The sequence below is a fragment of the Rousettus aegyptiacus genome, unplaced genomic scaffold (assembly GCF_014176215.1).
Source record: "Rousettus aegyptiacus isolate mRouAeg1 unplaced genomic scaffold, mRouAeg1.p scaffold_m13_p_16, whole genome shotgun sequence".
NCBI lineage: Eukaryota > Metazoa > Chordata > Mammalia > Chiroptera > Pteropodidae > Rousettus > Rousettus aegyptiacus.
In genome coordinates this window covers 25,294,509-25,321,418 of record NW_023416291.1, presented here as the reverse complement: position 1 = coordinate 25,321,418, position 26,910 = coordinate 25,294,509, and the positions used below count along the sequence as shown (strand labels likewise).

Here is a 26,910-nt window from a genome sequence, read left to right as displayed (position 1 = left end):
ATTAATAGACTATAGCATAATGTAAATGTAATTTTTATATGCACTGATAAACCAAAAAAAAAAATGCTACTCGAATCATGGCAATATTTGCTTTATTAGAGTGGTCTGGAACTGAACTCAAAACTACTCCAAGGTGTGCCTATAGTGGTTTCTTCATATTTTTCACATTGCAGTTTATTTTTGTTTGTTTTAAGTATGTCACCATGCTTCGAACGTTACGTAACTTTAGTAAATTATATACAATGGTAAGGAGAAGTTGTATTTTTCATCTTCACCTCTATTGTTTGCTTAATAGTACTTTTTACGTTCTGATGTAACATCAGATTTCTCTGTTGTTAAAGTAGCCTTGATGTATGGATTTATATTAGAACAGACTTTGACGTTTTGAGTAAATACAAGGTCCACTGTAGAAGAGAAATATATTCCATTAAATAAAGTATTTTAGAACATGTTTATATATTTATTTATTTATTTTCTCTGTCACATAAACTATGATTCTTTATCCCATGCTGATCTTTATTTTTTAAAAGCACACTGCTCTGACAAAATTATTTCAACTATTTGAAAATGCTGAGCAAAATATGCAACATTATTTTTTTTAATTTAGGTATAGTTGGTATATAATATTATATTGGTTATGTTAGTTTCAAGTGAAAAAATAGTGATTCAACATTTTTATACTTTATGATGAGGTCATCTCATTAATTCTAGTAATCCTCTGTCACCATGCAAACTTACTGTAGTATTAACTCTATTCCCCTTCCCCTTTTCACTCATCCTCCACTCCCTCCTTTCTGATAAAGATTTCTTTGATTTCTGTTTCTATGATTTTATTTTTGTTTTGTTTATTCATTTGATTTGTTTTGTTTTAGATTTTACACATAAATGAAACAATACTGTATTTGTCTTTCCATCTGACTTATTTCACTTAGCATAATACCCCCTAGATCCATCCATGTTGTTACAAATGGCAAGATTTCATCATTATTTTTATTGCTGTGTAATAGTCCATTAATAGTCCATTAAATAGTCCATTAAATGTGTGAGTATGGGTGTGTGAGTATATGTAACATCCTTATTCGTTCATCTATTGTTATGTGCTTAGGTTGCCTCCAAATCTTAGCTATTGTAAATAATGCTACAGTGAACATAGGGGTGCATGTGTCTTTTCTAATTAGTATTCTCATTTTCTTTGGATAAATACTTAGAAGTAGAATTGCTGGGTAATATGATATATCTATTTTTCGTTTTTTTGAGGAATCTCCACTCTGTTATCTTTTTTAATTTGTGGTACATTAAATGCATATTAAATTACCTCTTTTTTTTCAGATATGTCTTCATCTTTTCTGACTTTAGGGTAACACTTGGAACTAGTTTGTAAGCAGGTTCTATAGGGCAAAAAGTTAATGTTCATATGCCAGAGAATTCTTTGATTCTGAGTATAAGTATTTTAAACCAAATATTGTTTTTCCACCTGCCAAATATGATTGATTGTCATTTCAAGAGGGATAAAAATAATCTTGACTCTAACTTTTTCATAAATAAGGTGATGAAATTAAACAGTTGTTTGCTAAAACCCCACAATGAGTTATCACTCAATCCTGGGCTTAATTTAAGTATTCATTTTCCTGAGGTTAATGAAGTTTTCCTTCTAATAGCACTGTTAAGTAGTGACTGTGTGTTGTTAGTTCTTTGGAAATGTCACACTCGAACCTGAGATCAATTGCTTTGGTAAATTTAGGATACTGACCCTAATAAACTCTCCAAAGTCCTTCTTTTGTAGAAAAAAAAAACACCCATAATTAAGATATATAGGGTTTTCATTTATATGCCACTTATTGAGAGCATATAAGTAGTGGTTAATAGATTTTAGAGTTTACACACATTTACAATATGTGATGTTTAATAGATTTTAGGAAGAGAGAGGAAATACTAGTGCTGGGAAGGTGCTGATGTACTCTTTAGAGATGTGTCCCTAGAAAATCATGGAAAGTATCTCCTCTGTTATTGACACAGACAAGAGAGGGTGAGGACAAGAGGCATAAGAGGAACGTGTTTGGGTGTTTAGATAAAGAATTCAGGTCTGTTGTCTACAGAGGAAATCGATGAGCCTGGGGGAAGGACTGCTTTGTTGTTGGTTTATTTTGATGTTTCCAGCAGAGTGTGGCAGTAGAGTTATTTCAATTAAAGAGCCTTGTAGAGAAGACCTTTAGCTACCAGTTGCAATATTCATATCATAGTTAACAAAGAGAATGAGAGTCATCAGAACTAAAGGCAACACCTATTTTTATCACTTATTGATACCACCTAGATTTACTACTTAAAGAACATTTTTGCATGTTCCTCTTAGCATCTTTCCTCTGTTTTCAGATTTTGAGGGGAAAAAACATTGATAAACACAATACTTAGAGAGTAGGAGTAAATTTGAAAGGGTTTGTTAGGTCATAAGCACAATTTTTATTTTTCCATGGTTTTCTACTTACATTTCTCCAAGAATAAAAAGCAAATTTTAGAAATTATACTACATACTTCCATAAAAACACTTTAATATTATAGTCATGAGATTCCAGAGATCTCTTATAATTATTTTAATATTTAACCAAAATGCTATAATTTATATATGTATCTATGTGTGCACGTGTATTTATCTAGAAATAAAGAATCTCCCTTATAATATAGATTATTCTTTTAGCCATTGAATCAAATTTGAGATTCATGTAAATTTTACCTTCAACTTAAATGATAGTGTCAACGTAATGCATCTACTGGATCAAACATAGGACTTGTTATTCTGTAATAAAAGCAACTAGTCCAGTATTTTATTAAATGAAAGTTCTGTATAAAAGATATTATTAATAGTCCACAGATAAGTTGAATTGAAATGCAAACCTAGGATAATTGTGTCATAATTAATTCCTTATAATATAAAAGGTTTCTAATTTTGATGGAATTCATAAAAAAACATTTTTGATAGTTTTCAGATTATTAGCTCATTATCCTTCCATTTTGTTCTATTCATTCCCTTATTAGATCTGTATTATCCTGGACCTTTATATCTTTTTACAGGTCTGACTGCCTAGTTCTTATCACTTTTCTGCTTCTTTTCTAGCCCCTCCAGGTTATTCATATACTTAAAGAATTAATCTGGTGCCTACAAAATAATGGATTTAGCATTTAATCGCTAGTCCGTAGATAGGCTATGATGGTACATGAGCCCTAACAAAGATAATTTTGCTATTATAATAATTATCAAATACAAATTATAGAAAGTATTCTTCTGTAGAGCAATGCCTCTCAATTCTGTGAGTACATGACAATCACCTAGGGAACTGTTTAAAGAACAGCAATGTCCAGGGCCTCACTTGGATCCATCAGTTTAGAATATCTAGGAGTAGGATGTTGTCAGTGGCATTTTTTTTTTTTTTAATTCCCAAGGTCATTCTAAGTTGCACTCAGGGTCGAGAATTATTGCCTTAGAGCTATCAGGCAACTCCGTATGTCATATACAGCAGTTCCCAAACCTATACCGGACTCTGTTCCCAAAAAACACTTGCAAACCATATTAATTCCAAAACTTTCAGTGAAGTTTGTAAGAAGTCATAGGTTTATTTCGCATCTCTGTAATCTGTAAAGCCAATTGCTAAATAAACAAGGCAATATTAAGAAATTTGAACAAAAAGACCTACATAGTTAATGCATCCCCATGGACTTCACAACCTACTGTGATCTAGTTCAGGGGTCCCCAACCCCCTGTCCGTGGACCAGTACAGGTTCGTGGCCTGTTAGGAACTGGGCTGCATAGAAGGAAGTGAGCGGCAGGCCAGTGAGGGAAGCTTCATCTGTATTTTCAGCCACTCCCCAGCACTAGCATCACTGCCTCAGCTCCACCTCAGATCATCAAGCATTAGATTCTCAGAGGAACACTGGTCCCTGGTGCCAAAAAGGTTGAGGACCTCTGGTCTAGTCTACATACATATGTATTCATACGAGAAGTGAATATATCAGTGCAGTGATTGTTCTTTATGTTTAAAATTTTTTGTTAATTTGCTATTTTTAAATGATCTACTTAGGTAGCTCTTATGAGATGAGCACATTCTGAGGGGGAAAAAAAACTATATTTTCACTGAATCCTATAAAGTTTATTCACACCACTAGTGAAATGACTTCTCATACCAACTACCCTGACATCGGCCAAACTTCACAAATTAAGGGCACAATCTACCACAAAACTGCTCTTCCTATACCTGCAGCTGCAAGGTCAGTGGTCCCCAGGCTACCTCATTTCAAGCCAGCTAATTAGAAGTTGAGGGATTCCTGCTATCCCCTAAGTTTTGATAATTTATAAGAATGTCTCAAGGAACTCAGGAAAGAGTTATGATTACAGTTTTATTATAGCAAAAGTACAAAAATCAGAACTGGCTAAAGGAAGGTCACGTAGTGTGGGCTCTGGGAGGGTTCGTGAAATGTGCTTCTGCTGTGTTCTCCTCACGGATTCAGGACACATCGTCCTGTCGGCCCATCAGTGGGCAGAGTATTAGGAACCAAGGAGGCTCGCCCAAGCTTGGTGTCCAGAGGTTTCACTGAGTTTTCATCACATAGAAATGATTGACTGAATCATTGGCCACCAGGCCAAGATCTTGAGGCCGAATTCAATTTCGCACCCCACTCCCTCCCCAAAATGTCAGGCTAGTGGCATGTGTCTCAAAGTCTTAAATCACATGGGGTTTCTCTGGTATGACCAGTATCCACCCTGAGTCACCCCCTTAGTTTAAACTAAGGGCCCCATGAGTCACCTAGTTAACATAAACTATCAAGGCTCACCATGAATAATAAAGACACTTCTATCACTTGAGAAAGTTCATAAGTTTGGAGGCTGCATCCCATGTACAGAGAACAAAAGACGGTTTTTGTTTTGTTTTGTTTCGTTTTTTTCCACAACCAGTAAGGGATACACTTAGATCACATCACTCTGGGACTCTTGAGTATATAATATATAATACTATACCCTTAAAATTTACTGAGGTTAAACTATAATAAAAAAGAACAAAAATAGAACATCTTCATAATTTATTCAAAATCCTAATAAGCTCTCCCCTCCTTCCTTTCCTCTTTCTCTTCCCAAAGAATTTGGGCCTAGACATTGGCAGGGCCTGATATGGTAGGCACCTACATCGAGGTAGAGGAAAGCAGCAGTGTGCACAGTGGGACTTTAGAGCCTTACCAGGGTAAGGAGGATGCCCACGCCTATGGTTAGGCACAGGGTGTTAGATTCCAAGAGGCATGAAGGAGGCATTCTCCCAGGTTGGGGTGTGGCCCAATAAAGGGTGTTGTAGCTCCTGTAGGATGTCAAAGCCCAAGCAAAAGAGGGGAATATCCATTCTCGGGACCACCTGGCTTAGCGTGTCAGGGCCTTGATGAGGTGATGGAAGCATCTTCATAGGAGTGTTGGGTAGAGGATGTGATGAAAGATTTTTTAAATAAAAATAAAAAAAATCAAATAAGCCTATTATGAAAAAGAGAAGCTAAGAAGCTAAGTTAAAGAAGTCATATGGAAAGGGGAAAAAAAAAAAAACTAGAAGGAATCCTGAGATGTTAGGTTAGAATTGGAGATATCAATGCGAACTCATGTTTTATAATACAGATATAAAAAGAATATATTCTTGATATTCCTGCCAAAGAAGCATAACCTGAATCATATTAACATCAGAGAAATCCAGATTGATAAATGAGATAACTGGCCTATGACCTTCAGAAGAGTCAACATCATAAAAATCAAGGAAAGTGTAATTCAGACTGAAAGAGGTAGAGAAACATGGCAGCTAAATGCAATGCATGGTTTTGAGACTAGATCCCTTATCTATAAAGGATATTTTTGAGGACAGTTGGTAAAATTTAATGGGCTATGAAGTTTAAATGATGATAATGAATCAGTATTAGTGTCATGATTTTGATAGTTGTGTCGTGGTTATATAGGAGAATGTCAATATTCAAGGTGATGGGACATCATGCCCAAAACTTATTATCAAATGGTTCAGAAAAAAAAATAACCATTGTAAAGTACTTGCAACTATTCTGAAGTTTATTTCAAAATAATATAATTTTTTTTTGGTAAACTTTCTTAATAGGAGTTTTTTGTATGGTTTATCTCTGCAGTCTTTTATCATCTCTTTGTTTTTATTGTGGTTTAACAAGCATCAAATGTATTGTTCTTATCTTTATTTCAATATTCTTTCTGCTAAATAAGCTATAAAGGCATTTAACAATAAATATATTGTTGTTGTTTTTCCTTTTTTCCTTCTTCTCTTCCTCCAGTGTCATATACATCATAGATATTGAATAAATGGCTTGAGTTAAATAAATATACTGTCTTATCTTGAGGCAAAGTCACATGAATATATGCATTTATGAATATATGTTCGAAACATGAGTTTTTAACACTAGTTATAGGTGAGGCTTTCATTTGTGCATATTTTTTCCAACTTCATAACGTATAAAGGAGTTAGGCTAGGCGACAAAGTGATAGTCCAATTTGGAAGATTGTCAATATAAAGGATAAACATGAAATGCACGTAGAATGGACACATGCCCTTGATCTCTAGTTTTTACAGGGAACCCCAGAATTTGGTGGTTAACAGTAAAGAATATGCTATGAGACAGGAGTAAAGAAATTGCAGTCACAATTACTTTATTATTATTATTATTGTTGTTGTTATTATCATTATTGTAAGAACACTTATCATGAGACCTATCCTCTTAAATGTTTTAAGTGCACAATAAAGCAATGTTAACTGTCGGCACTATATTGTACCGCAGATCGTCTTGCAAAACAAATCCTATACCAGTTGAATAACAGCTCTCCATCTTCTCTTACCCTGGCCCCTGGCAACCACCACCACCTACCGCATTGGCGTGTTTAACTGCTGTTCTGGGTGGAGCTGCATCAGTACTCCAGGATCCACGCTCTGCCACCTAAAGCCATAATTTTTTCTCAGGCTCGGGTCTCCCTGCTCTATATCAAGTATTGTGGCCTTTGGAAGCCTAGGCCACAACCTAACATGTAAGTGACGAACCTTCAAAATAAGAAATAAAAGTACAATTTTTATTTTTTTCATGTAGTTCAGATAACAGTTAATAAGAAGGCTTTAAGGTCTGGGGATGTGTGGAGGAGACACATGTAACAAAGGAACAAGCTGCCAGTCATGACATTATCATATCAAGAATAAGTAAAAAGAAGAGCTTTCAGTACTGCATGTTTCCAGTTCTGTTAAAATTAGCTTCCTCAGAATCCATACCTTAATGAGTTTTTTAGCGTGTTCAGAAATTTGCATACGATTCTACAATTTTTCTTTTTCTTTTTAAAACTGCCTTACTGTTTGGTCAGGAATTTATCTGGCAGACAAGATATTATAAGATGTTTCAAGGATATCTACTTATTTAAAGAAAAATAAAGTCCTCAGTGACCTAAATTATATTTCACCAGTTTATATCTCCAATTTACTATCTTCTTTTAAATTTCTACATGTATGTCCATTTCGATCATGTTAATTTCACTCATCCCCCACTTCCAAAACACACACACACATACACACATGCACACTCACACAGGAATGATTGATGTTTACCACAAATTACTAATAATAAAAATACAGCAATCAAAGGAATAAAAAGATTGGAATAAGAAAAAGGATGTAATAACAGCAAACTTGAAAATTTTGAATTACCAAGGTTAAAACTCAGTGAATGAAAATTCACAAGCAGAAAGCTGAAATCCAAGATTCATTTTCTTAATCTTTTTGGACCAAATAAAACTGGATGTCTCATGTCCTTTAGGGTCCTTATTATGCCTTTCATTTTAGCAATAATTTATTCATAAGTCTTAGATACTTTTTTGGCTTCATTTAAATGTATCATGATCTTGACAGTTTTTTTCCTCTCTTCAGGCTCATCCTACTCCATTGTAATTTATTTAAGTATTTTAGTATTTTAGAGGATTGTGGATTAATGATGCATTTAAACTGCTTTAGAATGACCCTAGGCTAGGTAAATTACTGAAGTAGTATCAGTCAGGGATATTTATTTTGATGGCAGTAAGCTTTTACTCTCTTGTTTAACCACATGCCACACAAAGTAACTGGCTGGCTAGTTTAAAATATATTCTATAAGAGTTACAAACAAATTTTATTAAGAGGGAAAATGTATTTACAATCTTGACCTTATCATAGGCTATATCTAATCTTAATTTTTTACTATGATTGACTGACTTCATCTTAACTGTTAATGGTATGTTTGAAAAAATGTGTAACTAGGAGATCCTCAAACCTAGACTCCCTACTTAAGGGCAGTGTATCTCACAATTACACACACACACACACACACACACACACACACACACACACACACGTGTATTAAGGAAAACATGGGAACTTTTATCACTTGGAACCCAATATTTGGTGCTGGCCGAAGCCAGATCCGGAGCACTACACATTCAGTCTTGTGACCCTCACCATTCGAGCCTTAGTGAAAAGCTCCCCCACATCTGCCTGTGTCTTTCCAACAAACGGTCCTGACGTTAAGGCTGGGACATCTGGTGGTTTGTGCTGCTGAGTTTTGCAACAGACATTGCTTAGAAGTGTGGAGAAACCTGACGAATGGAAGAACACTTATTTGAGAGAAAATATAATTTATTAACTCCTTACATATTTTCTGCAAATGTTTTTTTTTTCTTCTCATGAATGAATCTTCTTATAAATGCAACAGAGTTTTGTGTAACAAAAATCATACAGGAATGGTTAGCCAAGCATCTATCTCTTTTCTTGTTTCTCATCATATGCATTTCATACCCTAAAACGTTGTATGTTTCTGAAATATCTCGAGTCCTTCTTTCATCATAATATTCCCCTTCCTCTGGCCCCATTTGCCCCAACTGGAAAAGTCTGTATGATCTTGACTTAAAATAGAGTTATGGAGAAATAACTATCAGAAATGCAAGGGCCCCTTCATTCATGATCATGGCAACCCATATCATGTTCTCGTGAAAACTTCCCTGCCGGAATGCTTGAAACTCTGTGGATTCTCTTTCAAGAACCTCCGCTACTTGTCCTCGGAGTGACTTCAACCACCAAGCTCTTGGATGATTTCTTCTCTGCTGAATCTTTGAAATTAATTTCTTTGCTGGCCGGCTCCCCTACCATATATCAGTTATAAAGAACACTCTTTCCTTCTCCAGATCTTGCCCATTTCAATAGTCTGAACATATAAGAAAGTTAAAAACAATGAAACAGGATAAAGAATTAAGCAAGATTATTACTTATTGGTTGAAAAGTGAGAAAAGAACATAAAATGAGATTATCAAAGTGAATATCATTTAGTTCAGTTTGTGTCAGTGACAAAAGTTATGTTGAACAATTAAATTTTATATATATATATACATATATATATATAAAATACAGAAAACAAAGAAGTTGGAATTAATGCCTGTTTGTATTATTTTATAATAAGTGTAACTTGGCTTAAGTGAATCTCTAATAGAACGATTTTCAATTTCATTTGTTAGTTTAAAAAATTATTAGACACTTGTGAAAATAGCACTAATATGTTGATAAAGAAAAATGTGTACAAGCCATATTTTTAGGCCATTTCAGATATGTTCTTTGTTCCAATTGTGATGCACAGTGTGAATTTATTACTAGGAAACTCAGCTTCAACTCTGTCTGCACCAGTGGCATTATTTGAAACAATTCAAATTCTACATACATTTTTTGATGTGCTCCAAGAGTGCTACATCTTGATGAAGGGCGTATTAAACTTGATTTAACAACCACTCTCAGACACATATTAGGACTAGTGACTGTAAGCTATAAAGAATGAGTGATGATGTTTTGGAGCAGACACTAAATTAATTTTGAATTTCTGCTGGCCTAATAGAATTGCAGCTTATTATTAATAATAGTAGCATAAAATCTCAAACTGATCTAAGATTGGCTAAAAAGAATTAAAAACTTTAAAAAATAATATTTCTGAATAGTAAACAACAATGTAAAATACATTATAAAAATGATATATCCTAATAAAATATTAATGGAATCAGCAAGAAAATAAAAACATATGAATATGACTACGAAGATTCACAAATAATAAACCTACTAGTTTTTAGACTAATTTCTAATTAGGTCAAACTATAGCCTTTTTTTTTTTTTTTTGCAGTTTTATCTTTGCTTGACATTCAGCAGTTCTCATCCACATTAACTATTTATAGACTTTTGAAGGTGGCGACAGGTATGCAGGGAACCAGCGTATAGAGCTTATTGGGTGAAGCATCATGCTCACTATGTTTTATGACAAATGCATGCGGGCACAGCACAGGACATTCCTTATTCCTTTGGCCCACACAGCTTTGTTGAGTCTGGGGCCAGTGTGCCCATCTGAGGTTCCATTTCCTTCATAGCAAATCTCCGATCCCTTTGAGTGACGATGGGCAGCTCCGTGAAACCCACTCCAGGGACCTGCTGGTGAATGTTCCCAGTGCACTCTGCGGTCACTACCTCATTGACAGCAGGACGGCCCTTCTTCTCGCCACCCTTCTTTTCGAGAGCCGTTCTGCCAGGTCCCAAGACATAGTCTTGACTGAAGAGAAATTTAAATCAATTGAACATACTACTGTTCTTTTTTAGCTGTTATCATAAAATTTCAGCTTTAAGGATTTTGATAGAAGTTAGGAAATACTGTGTGAAACCAGATATTTCTCTAAAGATGGTATGAATTATGATATAAGTAATAGTAAGTTTATGAACAAATTAAAGTATCTTATAATATTTTATGAAAAGTATTAGTTATACTATGTATAATGGTTAAGTTAGTATGTAAAATTGATGGCTCATTTCAGAAAATATCTATTTCTGTGCAAATTTTATTAATAATACCAATAGCTACATCCCTAGCAGAGGCTTTCATAAATTTTTTATAGTTTACTCAGCTCTTAGAATTCTGTATTTGTAATCACTCATGAGTAAACTTGGTATTTATTGTGGCATTGAGCTATTCAAGGAGGCTAGGCCCTGCCCATGATGTACATGCATGAGCGTGTGTGTGTGCATGTGCTTATATGTATGTGCACTATATGTTGCTGGAAGAGGATGAAGATATTGTGCATGAAAATTCGCTGAGTAAAACAAAGAGGAATCTAGATTTTTTTTTTTTTTTAATTTACGGAACATGTTCTAAAGATGCCTGGCAGTTATCAGAATACTTTTTGATCCTTTGAAAATCAATAATAGAATTAGTTCTGATTTTCTATTAGTGATTAAAACAATAGTAGTTGATATTTATGGAGAAATTATACATCTAGGAGAAGTAGGAAACACCTTTTTCTAAATTTCTTTTAGAATTTAATATTAAAAAATGCTACTTCGAAATACATATGATAAAAACAAGCTTTGTATTTGTACAAACAGTCCTGTACTAGCACACGTTCTAGTGCAATGAGGTGATGCAATTTCAGGTATTCAGAGGAAGAGGTAACTTTATGTCCATTAATAAGATTGATGTTACCTCTTAAATTCTGGGGGTGGAATATCATCACTCTTTCTCTATTCGTGCGTTGGTTGAAATGGTCAGAGTCAGTCCTCAGCTTGGAGAATGAAGAACAGAAAGTGTTCACTTTACCCTCATCTTCATTTTTTGGTTAATGTTGCTACCCTTTGTCATTTATATCTGAGCCCTATGTCTTTCCTTGATAAACGAGATTCCCTTCATTGCCACTTTTGTGTTCACGATGATGGGCACCAATATTATCTTCTTGGAAAACCTTGGCTGTTTTGACACCTGCCCAGTTTCTGAATAGATAGAACTTTGCAATATTTTGAATTTCATTTTCCCTTTTAAATTGTGAGTTTTTATTGTAGGTTTTGTTTTAAGACATGGGGTTTGGAGGAGCTTAAGATTAATTAGGCTAATGTCTTGTAACAATGTATCAGTATGATGAGTTATAAAAACGAAGCTGCAGATATCATCCAGAGCACTTCGCACTGTGGGTGCTAGGTGTCGGGCTGTGACAACATAAGATTGGAGAAAGTACTGATTACTGTTTAGCAAAAATGATGCCCTGAGAAGAGATATAACATTGAAAATTGTGCTCAGCGTAATAGGAAACACATAAATAAATGGCACCAGGAAGGTTGCTTTGTAAAGATAACAACCAATTTAGTCTGAAATGGTTGCTGTGGCACAGATTTTCTTTGGAGTTACTTGTTTTCAGCTGATCGAGATCTCTGCAGTCTACTGCCTTTCTTTGCTCCATTACAATCAGCATGAAATTGTGTAACCTGAATATCTGCAAGCTTTCTTATCTCCAAGCTGTAGACGTTAATCTTCTATTCTCCATTCTGTGAATAATACTTGATAACCTTCAGTATCCACATGTTGAAATTACTTACCCACATACTTATTCAGTTGCTAATGGGTTCATGTGTTAATGAATTCATTTACCTAGCAATAACTATTAAATAAAATGGAGGCATTTTGATATACTTCTATTTGTGTAGGGAACTGATGTTTCTTAATTGTTTGCATTTTTCCATCCAAAATTATCCTGTTTGGCTAATTTGCACCTAAAAGACAAAATATTAATCTCTCTGTTTTGAGAGAAAATCTGATAGAGACAAACTAACAACTTCTAGATTAAAATGTTATTATAAGAATATGATGACTGTGATTGATTCTGTTATGCATTTTTTAAAAAATGCCTACAGCACCTGGTATTCCTAGGTGGTCTCCCATCTAAGTACTAACCAGGCCCGATCCTGCTTAGCTTCTGAGAGATCAGTTGAGATCGGGCACATTCGGGGTGGCATGGCTATAGACTCTGATTAGATTCCAGATTGGGATTCTGGACCAGAAAAAAAATTAAAATGTTGTTAAGAATATTTAACTATGGACTTATTTAGATATTATTTTCATGTCTATTTTATTGTCAATGTTCAAATCAAAATTGAGACTTCCTTTTCCATGTCATTATGTTGGTATTGGGAAGTGGCTGCCCTGACTAACGATTCATTTTTCAACTCTCTCAAATTTACAGGTAATCATGAGCTGGTTCTTACTAGTGGAATGTGAGCACAAGTCCCAAATATAATTCCTGACCAGAGATTTTAGGACATATATGTGCTCTCTGAAATCTCTTTTCCTCTTCAGTCAGTGGGATAGAGAGGACCACAAGGTCCTAAGGAATGGTAGTATCACTAGATGAAAGGGCCCAAGTCTGAATTCTTGTAAAAAGGAAATCCCCCATCAAGCAGAACACCTCCTTTGCACTGTTATGTTAATGAAACTTGTATCCATGTAAACAACTAGCATTTGAGGTTTATTTGTGAAACCAGCTCTTAATATCCTCATTAATGTACGAAGAGTATCTCACTGTAATTCATCTCCAATACAATGTGGACGCAGTATCCTAGCTGCTCAATAGTAATGATATTCTTTTGCCTAATGTTTTACAGGAGTCCGCTGTCATTGCGTGGTATTGTTTCAGTACACTTTCTATTCTCCTTTCTTCACTTTCCAATACACTATTTGATACTCTTCATAATACATTTCCCATTCGTTTTATAATAAATTTAATGTTCTTAAAGCTCTTAATTATTTGTCATTTATTCTTTGATTATTTCATGATATTTTCCATTATTTCAGTGCAGCTTGACCTTCAATAGTATAGTCGATCTTCATTACTCATGGATTTCACATTTGAAGATTCACCTACTCACTAAAATTTGTTTGTAAAATCTCAAAATCAATACTTGCAAGGCTTTCAGAGTCATTTTCAGACATGTGCAAAGTCGATGACACTTTGATTTATGTGATTCACATGTTCCCAGCTGACGTGGAGCAAGGTGACACTCTATTTTCCTCTTTCAGCCGCTACAGAGATGACCAAAGGTGTAGGCAGTAGGGGGCAGTGTAGTGCAGGCCAAAATCTCCTGAGGCCAAGTGGGTTGGAAGCTCAATGCTAGTGCCTTAGGGTGGAGTGGCCTCAGACAGGTCAGTTAACTTTTCTGCCCCTAGGAGCAATGGTTCAGTGCTGCTAATTCAGCATTCACAGGAACTTTCTAGAATATAACTTCATCAGATGAGGAGAATTGACTGTGTATTCTTTTTTCCTTAGTTTCTGTTGGTGTGTGTGTTGATTTGTTCTTTGAATTACTATAACTAAAAATCAAAATCGAAACATTAATTAGTTAATGATTTTAATAATTATTGATCTTATGTTGAACTAATAATGTGAATATTATAATTTAAAAGATAAAACGTAACCTTCAAAGTGTGAGTGTGTGCGTGTGTGTGTGTGTGTGTGTGTGTGTGTGTGTGTGTGTGGTGCTTTCTGTGTTCCTTCTTCACCTGGTTAGTTTCTACTTATTCTTCGGGGGCTGGCTCAAGCCTCATCCCCGGCAGGACAGCCTCCACTGAGCTCTCGTCATGGCACGTATTACATAAACATTAAAAAGTCCGCTTGTTGTTAGGGCTGTGCTTCTTATTTCCTGGCTCCTGGCATAATTCCTGGCACATAAGGATGTTAAGATATAATTTCAAATCTTTTTGGTGAAGAGATTAATGGGGAAGAATTGCTTCAAAGCTTATCACTTTTATCAAGCAGTGGTGGGTACTTTTCAGTAAGCAAGATTTTCATAAGCAGTTTTATTACTCCAGGCATACACCTAAGTTTAAAGACTGAGTGTGGATGACTCAGAACAAATCCATAATTTGCTTTCAAAAATTAACTTAGATGTAATCAATCAAGAGTCATTAAAAACACCTTTGTACTTCAAGAATCACCGTTTTTCTTTCTGAATTTAGTTTCTCACCATTCTAGTGTCAGATCTCTAGGAAAAATTTGTGACAGTAAAAAAAGAAATCTCATATTTAAAAAAAACTTTTCTTGTTATTTCAATGATATGGTGGGGGATATAATTGATGTTGCACTCACATAAAATAACATTAAAAAAAGAACCATAAATGCTAAGCAGAATGTCAGTTGACTTTAATAAATCAAGATATGATGTACATTGAATATGTGAGCAAATTTGGATGCTCAATATAGCATTAATTAATTAATTAATTAAGTACACTCACCAACAAAACTGTTTTGGGAATACAATGATGTTTTTATTTGTCATTTAGTGTTAAGATGACTTAATTTTATTTTCTAAATAAAATCCAATTATGGGGTGATAAAATGAGAATAATACCAAAAGATGTGGGAAAATTTGCTGTAGGTAAGGGTCTAAGAGGAAAAAAGAAATAGGTAAAATGGGGAACGTTATTTGTTATTTATGTAGAGCCTGAGAGTAAAGATACAGGGATGATCCCTTGTTCTTTCACAGAGAGGGTAAATGTTTTCCATCTTCATGGCATTCCAATTTCATCTTTAAACCACTTTAAGCCATATACATTTTAAAAAGAGGCAGAGAAAATCTTGCAAACCATTCTTGAGAAAATTGTAAATATCATGAAATGTCATCAAAACATAATTTTACATATATAAATTTAATTCAAAATAGGTAAATTTATATTGAGAGAGTGAAAATAATAATTATGTTTGTCACTTCCGCTGAGTGCCAGAAACCATTTCAGAAGCTTCACGAGTTAGGTCTAAGTTTCTTAGTAACCCTGTTGGTTAGGGGGTATTCTCAAACAGTGCAATGCTAGTGAATGCGTATATCACAGAACTTTAATTTCACATTTCTATGTTTGTGAGCAGTATTAGCCTTTTAATACAGGTGCAAGGCATTTCTGGTAGTGTATAATTCATAAGGTTCGCCTGAAAATTGAAGTAAAAGATGAAAACAAACTTGAACGTAAAAGTAAGAGCATTTTTATTTATTCATTCTTTCTCTTTGATCCTCAATGTAATAAGTATTTTAAATTATAGAACTAAGTTCATACTCTACTTCACTTTTCTGTCCCATTTTTAGCTGCCTACAAACTTTGCTCATCACTGGCTGCTGGCTTGGATTTCTTGTCATTCCTTATTGTTCTATATTTTTGGCAAAATCAGTCAGAAGACTATAATCCTAGCAGAAAGATGTGACCAATTGCTTTAAAAATAAGTGATATCAGGACTGAATCAAGCAAAAAGTTCTATTAAAACTCTGTAGAAGACCTGTCATTAGTCTTTCCATATTGCTTTTGACAATGCCTGAGAGATAGGTATATATTATGTTTGTTTTTAGAGCCAGCCAATCTCTTTTAACTTAGACTGCAGTATGAAAAGAAGCAATAACACTTTCATAGAGCTCAGAATTTTAGTGTGAGCTGAATTATTACTTTCTATTAGAAGCGGCTGTCCTATTCTTTATTTTAGACAGATTTCTTCAGAATTAGCATAGGAAAAAATAACTACATGTTTTGGGCCTATTGATGCATCGGCTCTTTTAATTAATGATATATGTGAACTTTTTAAGGATCAGAAAGACCATTTTAATTTAATTTTTTGAAATAAAATTGATCAAGACCATTGTTTTGCTTTCTGTATTAATAGATATTCCTAAAGAGCTTAAAATGTCAAGCCATCTTCAAAGTTAAAAATTTAGAGTGTGTACTCTTGACTGTATTTCATTTGGATTCATTTGAAAGTATATTGGGGGGACAAAGGTAAGCAGAGGATTTCACTCAACAGTTTTTGTTTTGCCTTTCAAAGTAAGTTAGCGTTGACAAGCAAAATTAGAATATAGTATTGATTATTTTCCAGTGACCGGACACACAAAAGTAAAGAACATTTTAAAATATTGAGTAGTAGTATATTAGAAAATATCTAAAAGTACTGAAATTATTGGAATTAAATGCATACAGAATTAGAGTGTTACAAGTTACATTTCATTGAATAAAAAAAAATCTGTTTCTCTTTTAGTTGTCTACTCTGCACCACTTTCACTAGTCTCATTTTATCACTATGATCTGCATTCTATTGATGGATACTTGGTTCTTATTCAAAACAGCTGATGCCCCTCATTTGCATATATAATTGGCAGCTATTCTGGAGCTGATGCCATGGTAACAAAGTGAGAAGTTAGCTGGGAGGAGGGTGGCCCTGGTAGTCAGGTTTGTGTTGCTTAAAGAAAGTTGAAAACTAAATATTCAAATTTAGGAAATACGAAAACTATGCGATACATACTAAGGTGTAAAATACCATTTGTTGTTCAAGGCATTAATTAAGTAAATCTAGGACCAAGATGGAGCCACTCCTGCTTGGGATGTCAGGTTGCGTCCAAACCTTAGATAACGTTCATGTCCCTGCAGGTGCTCCTGCTGACCAGAAACATAGTATTTCCAGGCAGCCAGTGCCCAACGCCACACTAACTATGGGTCTATTTTTATCTCCCTGCTTTTTATTAATTTTCTGCTTTTCTCTTCCTCCTTCCTTATTCTTTGTTCTATGAGAGCTTCCTGACTCTGGGCCATTTTGCAGTTCTCTGACCCTTGGGAATAGAAAATGCCCATTTCATGAAGTGTTTAATAAAGTTTGTTTGTATCACCTCTTCAAAATAAACTGAGGCGTATTAAACATTTTAAGAGTTTATCTGAGCAAAAATTAATTCAAGTCAAGCAACATTCATTCTAGCAGATAGAAAGGACCTCCAAAGTGCTGTACACAATGACAGACTTTTACAGGCAGAAGGGAGCGGGAACAAGGAAGTTATTTACACTAGGCAAAACGCAGATTGGTTATTGCGAGCTTACTTTCCTTTAGGGAGTGAAAGGGTCAATCAGGCAGATTACTTTACTTGTGCTAATCAGACAATTTCTAATTGAATGTTTTATGATTACATTTCTGGAAGAACCAGAACGATCGTTAAGCCTCAGGTTGGTGATGTGGAGCTTAACATAAATGACTCCGTTTTGGGCCTGTCATCTTGTTTTTAACATACCTAAATTGTCTTCAATCATTTTTAACAGCATTTATCATAGATTTAATTGGGACATCAGATTTCTTAATTTATAAAATATATAAACTTTTAGCAAAGAAGGATTTTGTAGAGAAAGTAACAAAGTCAATTTTTTTATATTGTAGCTCCTTAAATTAAGGAAACACATGTATAGTGATTTGGGGAAGTATTGCCAGATATCAATTACAAATTAATATTATATTAGTGTCCATATGATCTGGTTATTAATGTGGGTGGAGAAAACAGTAAATTATCTTCTGGAACATATCATTATTTTCCTCATAGTTTATGAACTTCATAGTCATCTAAGAAAAAAACTTACACTTTCAGGAAACATCTATAGGAAATCTAGGAGGTTAAAATATATTCTTTTCTGTCTCCCTTAGATACCTTTTCTCTCAAAAATATTACATTATTCCTTAAGGTAGCTAGAATGGCAAAGGTACCTTATTTATTAAAATACAGAAACAGTTTTGTTTAAAACTCATGTGAGTATTTATCTGCTGGTACATTTGCCCTCAGCCCTTCCCTCTCATTCTTCCCCCTCTCACTCTCCTTTGTATGTCTGCTTACCTCCTTTTACCATCCTTCTTGCCTTTTTTCTTTTTTTTTACCATCTTTCTTTTTCTTCCTTTTCTTTCTGTATCTTTCCTGCCACTTCCTTATTTTTCTTCCTTTTTGCTTTGTATTTCTTATTTACTTTCTTTCCTTATCCTTTATTATTTCCAGTTCTTTCCTTTTTTATTTCTTCTTTTCGCTTTCCATCTGTCTTTCCTTTGTTTTTTATTTCCATTTTTTTACCATGTGTTTTCTTTTAATTTTTTTTTTTTTTAGCAACCTGTTTTGTCCCTTTTCTTTCTTTTCATTTTTCCTTTACACATGGAGTCTACACATGAAGCACTGGAAATGTAGAAAAAGTAAGATAGTTCCTGTCTTTAAAGGAATTTTTAGGAAAATGGAGGACAAAGTTACAAATAATTATTCAATGCAAAAAAAAAAAAAAAAATCGAGTACTTTTTGAAGGGCTCCTGGAAGACAGATATTGGGTTTTATTCATCTCTATAACCTTGCTGTCTGCAATGCCCAACACGATGCTGTAGGCACTGTTCTCAACCTGCTGGGATCCCCGTGGCTAGTCCACTGCCCGTGTCCCCTCCCCTGGGATGAGTGTTGCCTGCCTCATTGTCAGGAAGACTGCCCTGGGCCAAATGCTGGTGGTTATACCCTCCAAATAATGGTCTCAAGGGGATTCCAGGGTCAAAGTCAGGTAAAAGGTTGTGTGTTGAACAGGAGAAATGCCTCTATCAATTTCAGTTGTCAATTTCCATGTATCAAATTTCACAAATTAACTTAATTATAAGGATCTGCTATTTGTTTATGGACACTTGTCGCTGTGGTCTTTCTTCTTACGTGGGTATTAGATGTAAGCTGTCGATATAGAAAGTGAATGACATTTGACGGAGACATCCAGCTTTCTGTGGGATCAGACTTAAGCTGTCCTCCAACCGAGACCCCATCCTTGCTTTGCTTCTTCCCCTGCCCTATCCTGCTCCCCTCATTTCTTTCCTTAAGAGGACTGCACTCCACTCCAGCCTCTGCTTCCAGGTCAGATTCTCCTTCTGGAGCACCCCTCCGACGGCACTCCAAATCAGTCACCTGTGATGTGTTGAATAAATAAATTAAACATGATACAAAAGAGGATTGGTAAGAGAAAGCCTCAAAGAGGTCTTTGAAATGGGTGTGATTTTTCCCAGTAAAGCTATTTCAGGAAGTCTACAATACATTTTCAATTTTTTTTAAAGCATTAATATTATTTAAATTTTTTAGCAGTTTTGAGTGAAAAATTGAGTGGAAAGTACAGTGAGTTCCTATTTCTCTACTAGTAATTTTCTCCCCAAGTTTCTCTTATTATTATCATCTTGCATTAGTATTGTACATTAGTTACTACTAATGAGCCAATATTGATACACTATTATTGACTAAACTCTGTACTTTACATTAGGTATCACTCTTTTGTTGTACATTCTATGGGTTTTGATAAATGCACAATAAAACACATCTGCCTGTACAGAATCATACAGAATTGTTTTGCTGCCCTAAGAATCAACTATGCTCCATTTATTCATTCTTTCTTCCCTCCCCTCTGACCCAGGCAACTACTGATCTTCATGCCGTCTCCATAGTTCTCCTTTTCCAGAATTTTATACTGCAATCATACAGTATGTATGTAGCATTTTCAGATTGGCTTCTTTCATTTAGCAGTATGAGTCTAAGGTTCCTCCATGTCTTATTGTGACTTGATAACTCATTTCTTTCTGCTGACGAATAACAATCTGCTTAATGGACATATCACAGTTTTTTATCCATTCATAGACTGAAAGACATCTTGGTTGCTTCCAGGTTATGACAATTATGAATAAAGCTGCTATAAATATTCTTGTCTAGATTTTTGAGTGGATGTAAATTTTCAACTCATTTGGTAAATATCAAGGAGTCTGATTGCTGAATTATAGCATAAGAATATGTATAAATTTTTAGGAAATTTCCAAACTGCCTTCCAGAGGGTACCATTTTGTATTTCTCACAAGCAATTAATGAGAATTCCTGTTGCTCCACATCTTTGTCAGCATTTGTTGTTGTCAGTGTTTTGAATTTTAGCCATTCTAATAGGTATGTAGTGGTATCTTGTTTTAATTTTCAATTCGCCGATGGCAAATGATGTTGAGCATTTTTTGACATATATTTGCAATCCGTACGTGTTTTTCAGTGAAGTTTCTGTTCAGATCTTTTGTCCATATTTTAATCGAGTTGTTTTCTTGTATTTGAGTTTTCAGCGTACTTTAAATATTTTGGATACTAGCCCTTATCAGGTATTTGTTTTGCAAATATTTTATCCTTGTCTCTGGCTTCTCTTTTTATTCCCTTTATAGTGTCTTTCACAGAGAACCAGTTTTTAATTTTAATGGCATCCAAGTTATGAACTTTGTCTTTCATGGATCACGCTTTTGGTGTTGTATCTAGAAAGTCATCACTAAACCGAGTCATCTAATTCTCTCTTGTGTTATTTATAGGAGATTTATTGTTTTGCATTTTACATTTAGGTCTATAATCCATTTTAAGATAATGTTGTGAAAGGTGTAAAGTGTCTAGATTCATTTTTTTTATTTCTTTGCATTAGAATTTTCATTTGTTCAAGTACTATTTGTTGAAAGGTATCTTTATTTTTTATTTTTTTTTTATTGGATTACCTTTGCTTCTTTGTCAGAGATCAGTTGACTATATTTGTGTGGGTTTATTTCTAGAATTTGTCTTCTGTTCCATTAATGGATTTGCCTATTCTTATGTTAATACACATTATCTTGATTACTATAATTTTATAGCAAGTCTTGGAGTTTGTTAGTATCAGCCCTCTGATTTGTTCTTCTTCAATCTTGACTTTTTTTCTGATAAATATTTGAGTGCTCAGTATATATCCTTCTGTGGATAGAGCAGTGATTAGAATAGATAAAAATCGTGAACTCATGGAATTTTATCGTCTAATGAGTATTCTATATGTGCATAATCACATAGATCTTTGATGCTTAATTAATAAATACATGCATAAAAATAAATAAGTAGAAGCATATTGCATATTATAAAGCTCCCGATTGAATGTTAGTATATAATAAAACATGCATGTACATATAGTCGTGTGTATATGAAAGTGGAAAATCTAAGTTTTATGACTATAATCAGCAAAAAATATTTTACCAAACCCCAATTTTATAATGAACACTAATATCTTTTTTTTCCCCAATTCTAGTCCTTGATTTCTCACTATTTTATTCAAAAAGAATGTTGAGACACATCAGTGTGAGATATTACCCAGAAAAATGTTCACCGTAGAATGAATGGTCAGAAGAGATTTTTATAGAGCAAAATAGTGGGAAGGTCATTCATAAGAATGTAGGGTAAGAGCAAATGTTCAAATGTGATGGCGGTAGTCTTAACAGAGAGAAGCTTAGCCTTAAGTGACAGGAAAGCCATACGGAGTGGGCCGATAGGACTTGACAACAGGCAGAGGGCCATTTTAATGATGTTAAGATTTAACGTAGGGAAAGCTGGCGTTGGGCTAATTAATACACTGGCAAGTCCTGGAGCATAAATGTCATCAAAATGAGAGAAGAATTAAATTATTAATGATATGATTATAGGAATAAAGATAAATTTGTCTTTTTTTGTAAGGTGTAGAGAAGTAGACAGGCAAGATTTGATGAGGCTGTTATTTTGGAAGTTGATGACAAGGCAATTTTGTTCATTTGGTAATCTAAGGTTACGGTACATTGCAAATGAAGTACTATATGGTTACCATATTTAATTTGATGAAGCAGAGGAAATACATGTATTCCGGAAGAGAATGGGAGCATAGGGAACCCCAATTACATTGCATCGTATCAGAAATTGGTGGACTACACCTGTGTTTCATCTGGTTCAGAGCTCAGGTTAATGCCTTCAGCTGCCAATTACAATCATTGAAATACAGCTATGCATAGATCAATTATATAAGCTGGAAAATACAGTGATGTTTATGGCATTCCAATGTCTCCTTTCAACTACTAGAAATACTGCAGTTTTTTTTTTTTGTTTGTTTTCTGTTAGTGTTGAATTCTAGGCATGAGAAAGCAATACACATAAAATATTAAAGATAGATATTTCCTCCAAATTATGCATTGCAAAAAACTTATGTAAATGTAGACTAAATTCTATGACCATTTTAAAGTATAGACAATTATCTTCAAGAAATAAAATATATTATTTTAAATATATAAAATATGTTATAAAATAAAATATATATCAATTATTAGTTTTCATACAATGTTAAATCTAGAAACCACTAACAAAGGTGTTTTGAATAATTTATCTATTGACTGTTGAATTTATTTTTGAAGTAGAAAATTCCCAAAATACTGAGGTTCTCGGGAAAAAGAAGAAATAGGGGAAACAATTACTGGGTGCTTTTTAGATCACAAGGTCTATGATTATTCTTATTACATAATTTTCTGATTAATCCTACACAGCTATCTTATGAAGTATGTGTTAATAGACACATTTTTATTTTTAGGTGAGAAATTTGAGACCTATAGAATTAAAAAGAAAATTGCTCAAGGACTCCTAGCAACTTAAAACTAGTTTTATGCACAATTTGCTGCCTAAAAAAGTACCCAACATTTACTTTAAAATTAAAACTTTTTAAATATTTTGTACATAATAAAGAATAAAAAAAAAACAAGAACCCATATACTCTTTTTTAAGTACTACTTTTTTCACAATTCCCAAACATAAACATATTTTCCATCTCAAGTTTCTTAAACTTGGGAATATGCAACTCTTTTGAGAAGCATAAAACATATTTTTTACAGATTCCAAATAGTGAATAAAATTAATAATATCATACTATTTACATATAAACTCAGTATAAACTCTATACTTCTTTTACACAACTATAAAATCAAATGAATGTATAAAGTTAATACCAAATAATATCAATAACATTAAAATAAACATTTAATGTTAAGAATAAAACCAAAATGTGTTGAAATTATATCTTCACTTATAAAATGAAATATATATTACCTGTAAGCTTTAAAATTTTTCCATGTAAATACTAATATTTTGTAATTTGTTTTTACTCAAGAACCTTCATTTTTAGTTATCTGCTTAGTTATCAGCACAGGGCTGGCTGCTGTATCTTTCCATGTTCTATTTTTCTTTTCTTTTCTTATCCTATAGGATTACAAGAGTGCTAGTAGCTTCAACAGATGGTAGCATAAGTGCAAACATGCCCTCACACTCTAGGGCGGTATGGTGGTCATCCAGGTAGTCTATAATATTCTTATATCATTATTTGTATTATAATGTAAATGAATAAAAGAACATTTAAATAATCCACAGCAACAATTCTCACCACTTATTGGGCCCATAGGATGTGTCAAGCCCTATTGAAACATTACCATATTTTTTCCTCAACAAAAACAATATTAAACCCATTTACGGATGAGGATGAGAGTCAGACAGCTAATTTAACTCCCCTATACCACATGGCTAGTAAGTACCAGAGCTGGTATTCAAACAAAGTCCTGATTTTATATCCTGTGATTTCCACTATTCCATCTATCAAACACTTGAGAAAATTAGGCTTTTGTAGTGTACAGGAGAAATGTCCTGTAGAAAAATGGGAACAGGAGTCAAGGACCGAAGTATATATCATCACTGCTTTGGTTTAAGCCCCCTGTCACCTGCCTTTAATCATCATTCCTCTAGACTTTGAATAATCATTGTACCAAGGAGAAAATGGCAACCGAAAATAAAAGGCTCTACTTTAAAATTTCTTAGTCCTTTTAAACTGTCTCTTACATGTTTAATAGTTTTTAATGTATGCTGAACATTAAAGACAACACATAGCGAGTATTTACTGTAGTATTTAATGTTGAGTTTTTGGGTTTTTTTTTCACCAATCAGAAAAATTATGGGTAGGTACTGTTGTTACTCTGATGCTTAGTCTTACCATCATTAGGATGGATCTATTTTGATTTTGCTCTTTGTTCTAGGATATGGTCCTTAATTCAGGATATAGTCTTTCTCACATCATGTGAACCTTTCTGACACTTCTGGTGAGTGTCTGATGTGACCCAGTGAGGTCTCTCCAATCCGCTGAGCCGAGTCTTCAGTGTCCTTCACTGATGAAGCCTCCGGTGCCTCTTCCATTGAGCTTCCAGCTTGTAGCCATAATTCTATATTAGACTTCACACGGTATCCTTCTGAACATATTCAGTTAATTTCTCCTCTTATGGAACCCCCTTGAAGACTTCTGGGCAACCCTTTTCTCCAATATCCTATTCTACAAATTCCATTCATTTTTGCAGATTCAAATTCCAGTCTAAACCCTGTCAGCTCTGTGATGTTGAGCACACATAAAGTTCCCATTTTCTGAAGGGTGCTCCCAGATAGGAAGCCAGGATTAAGGTAGGATTTATCTCCTCAGTTTTCTTTCCCTCAAGGATCACAAAGTGACATTGTTTCTTGTTCAGTGCTTTAAAAATTATACCCATATAATTGGTCCAGTTTTACCATCAGTTACTCTTGGAAGGCCAGTCTAGTAACAGTTATTCTGCCAGTGCTAGAATTAGAAATCGAATAAAATAATGTAATTGACATTTGTAACCTTTCACAATTAGATATCAGTTTGCTTTCCTGATATTTACATATTTACTCCATTCACAGAAACCCAGTGTGTTTTCCATTTCTCGAACACTTTTGAAACTCTGTGCATTTAAGCATATCCTTCTAGGGATTTAAGCATATCTTTTTAGGGATACTTTTTTTACCTCTCTTCTAGTAGTGTAATCTTATTTAGTTTCTGAGACCAAAGTAAAGCATTTATGGTATTTTTTCATACAATTTACAAAATAGAGTGTATTATTGCCTGACACTACTACTTAACCATTAGCATTGTTAGTAGTGGCTAGCTATATGGTTTTCTAACTACTGTGAGCGCTTAGTATAATCAACTTTATTAAAAGTTTTGTTTGAATTATTCCATGCATTTTTTCCAATGGCCTTATGTGGTGGGTGGTATGTTCTCTATTATAGATTTGAGACATACTAAGTAAGCAATAGGTAAAGAAACTTGTTAATAAGTAACTTGACAGCATGTCAGTGGTAGAACCACCATTTCAACCTACAGTTTTCCATTGCAATTGACTAATGCAATACTATGGTGATTTATGTAGCAGTCAGAGGTCTACAGAGACAAATTAGAATTTTATTTGAGAGGTAGTTTTTGAAATGTCATGTTCCATTTTTGGCACATTCATTTATGTGGAATTATTGAAGAAGAGAATAGAATGAAGGTGACTTTTCTTTGAGCTTAATTTCTCACTCTTTAGGGAAAAGCATTATCACACTATTGATTTCTGATGGGATTTTACAGATGCTTAGAAAAACAAAATTTCACAGGAAATAAACATCTGATTAATTATTTATTAATAAAATATATCCAAAGTCTGAAATATTCCAAAAATAATTTAATTTATTAAATTCATAAGGTATAAAATGTATTATTTTTAGAATTTGGAAAGCATATTTAATTATATATTTGAGAATATAAGTAAGCAGAAATTAACATTTTACATAAGAATAAATGAGATTAATACACCAAACCAAGGATTTCTGAAAGCAAGTGACTTAATAAATTGAGATCATGTTTTATTAAAAGGATTTATAAAGAATGTCACATTCTATGTAATAATGAAATTTCAAATATCTTGATTTTGAGAAGTAATACCGAATTTTTTTCTTCTTAAATATTTTATTAAGTTATATTTTGTCAATGGTATGAATCAAGTCAAGTAACCAAATATGATAGATAACCTAAAAGGTCTTAAATATATGAGTACCATTTGCTTCTATTAATCTAAACATGATTTGAGTTTTTTTAAAGTTAGTGGAACTATCAAAAAATGGATATTGTAAACAGCAGAAATATATTTTGCAGTAAAAATATGCAGTAATGTGTCATCTGAAAGAACAGATAATTTACTTTAAAAACTTTTAAAGAATTTTGTAACTAGGAAAGCTAGCTATCTAGTTTACTTTAAAGTATCTACCACTGGATTATAGATTTAGTTCAAGGAAGACTTGAAGTTCATTGGAACTACAATCACTTGAAAATTGAGTGAACTATCATCCCTGTAAGGGTTATAGGGCACTACTGTTAAATGTCTTGATAAATATGGAACATTCCTTTTTACTTAGCTGACTGCAGAACAACTAATCAATAAGAATATCTTTTTGTGATCAATGTTAATTGCCATTTTGAAATTTATTGTAGGCCTCTGTGTTCAACTTTAGAAAACCAGCTATATGGTTTTCTGTTATTTTACAGAGAGAGGCTTGAAGAGTGGTGTTTTTATAAATAAAAGAAAGGATTTAGTATTTC

At 33.8% G+C, this 26,910-nt stretch overlaps 1 protein-coding gene and 2 pseudogenes across 3 annotated transcripts in view; 1 reads left to right on the top strand and 2 right to left on the bottom strand.

Moving 5' to 3' along the window:
* GALNTL6 (polypeptide N-acetylgalactosaminyltransferase like 6) overlaps nt 1-26,910 on the top strand; it is an 881,484-nt gene that overhangs the window by 21,894 nt on the left and 832,680 nt on the right. The window lies entirely within an intron of this gene.
* Nucleotides 10,223-26,910, bottom strand: part of LOC118612495 — a 42,739-nt pseudogene continuing 26,051 nt past the window's right edge.
* Nucleotides 12,738-12,858, bottom strand: LOC118612632 (annotated as a pseudogene).